We start from the raw sequence: 2,123 nt of genomic DNA, 5'->3' as shown, positions 1-2,123 counted from the left end.
TTTATATTTACATTCATAAATAAAAAAAAAAATAAAAAAAAAGTTTGTAGCGCTGTAGCTAGCTGGTTAGAGTAAACAAGGAGAAAACAAACAGATCAATGAAAAAAAGGTAAAAAACAAAACAGTTAGTCCGCCCTCACAAGTAAACAACGGGACCAAAGACATCAAACAGGGTCGGACTAACTAAAAGAAACAAAACATAAACCTAAGGGCAGCAGGAGCAACAAAAAAACATCTCTGTAAACAAACAGAAAACACCAAATTACAAAAGTAATGCAATCAAAATATAATTTTAATGACTACCTTAAAATCTCTAAAAATACCCGTATCGCGTACACCACCCTCATCTGCCTGTATACACAGCCTGGTCTAAAAAACCCGCAGGGCCTCCTAACAAGGAAAAGAACGGTTAAAATTTACATTTGTCATAATAAAAGTTCAATATAACCCACACTCTAAAAACACTCACCCACATTCTTGACGAATCTACAACGTGTGAAACCCAGATACGTCCTGGCGTCCCATGGAAACTGACACCTTTTAAGAAAGTTTGCAGCTTCCGCTTTTATACTGCTTGGACCACGCCCACCATACCACCTGTAACATAAGGTTTTAGAGAAAGTATTTTTTATTCAATTACAGACATTTCTGGAGATCATTTCTATACTTGATAAATTTCAGTCTGGTTTTAGACCCCGACATAGCACCGAGTCAGCACTGTTAAAGGTGCACAATGATATTGCCCTGTCTGTGGAGGCTGGGAATCCTGCTGTGCTGGTACTGCTGCACCTCTCAGCAGCCTTTGAGACAGTCCACCATGCAGTCCTTCTAGAGCACATCGGCATCCGTGGCGCCGCTCTCCAGTGGTTTAGGTCATACCTGGCAAACAGGAGTTTCTCTGTCGCGATTGGTGACCACTGCTCCTTAAAGGCATTGCTGCCCTGTGGGGTGCCACAGGGATCTATTCTCGGCCCTATTTTGTTTTCTTTATATATGCTACCTCTGGGATCAATTATTAAAAAACACAACCTGTCTTTTCACTGATATGCCGACGACTTGCAGATATATTTGCCCTTGAAACCAAACGAAAACACTGCATTCACTAAGCTACTGGACTGCATCACAGATAGAAAGCAGTGGCTGTCACAGAACTTTTTGTACTTAAACGACAGCAAAACCAAATGCATTTTGTTCTCCATCAATTTCAGATGTTCTCACCACAAACTCCAGCAATCTAGCCCCCCTTTTTAAATCTCATGTCAAAAATCTCGGGGTAACATTTGATAATNTTTACGTTGGCCTCAGTCAGTCATCCATTTCTCGTCTCCAACTTGTGCAGAACGCTGCCGCCCCATTTTTAACAAACACTTCCAGACGTGAACACATTACTCCTGTGCTGTCGTCACTCCACTGGCTTCCAGTCCGTTTTAGAATTGATTTTAAACTTCTGCTGTTTGTTTTTAACGCCATCCATGGTTTGGCCCCCTCTTACTGGTCTGAGATTTTAACTTTTCGCAATTGTGGCAGAGCTTTACGCTCCTCGGGTGAGCTTCTGCTAGAGGTCCCTAGGTCAAGACTCAAACAGTGGGGCGATGGTTCTTTTGCCGTCGCTGCTCCCAGACTGTGGAACAAACTGACATCTGCACGACTACTGACCTCAGCCTTTAAAAAAAAGCTTAAGACCCACTTTTTTAAATTTCATTCTGACTATAATACTGTCTCTTAGATGTCCTTCTCTCTGTGTGCTCCTTTCTTTGCACCTCTGGAAGGCTTTTAATGTCCTGCAGCACTGCACCTCTACAGCACTTTTAATTGTATCTGTATGTTTTATATATTTTATGTATTGTTTAATGGCTTTGTTGTAAATGACTTTGGGTACCATTTGGCTATTATAAAGGGCTATACAAATAAACTTGAATGATGGATTGATTGAATGATTGATTGATTGATTGATTGATTGATTGATTGATTGATTGATTGATTGATTGACTGATTGATTGATTGATAGTCTTAAAAGTAGACAGGGTGTCTGCCTCACGGACTAAAACTGGTAGTTGGTTCCACAGGAGAGGAGCCTGAGAACTAAAAGATCCGCCTCCCATTCTACTTTTAGAAATTCTAGG

The sequence above is a fragment of the Cyprinodon variegatus genome, unplaced genomic scaffold (assembly GCF_000732505.1).
Source record: "Cyprinodon variegatus isolate N-32 unplaced genomic scaffold, C_variegatus-1.0 Scaffold1367, whole genome shotgun sequence".
Taxonomy (NCBI): Eukaryota; Metazoa; Chordata; class Actinopteri; order Cyprinodontiformes; family Cyprinodontidae; genus Cyprinodon; species Cyprinodon variegatus.
This window is presented reverse-complemented; position numbering follows the sequence as displayed.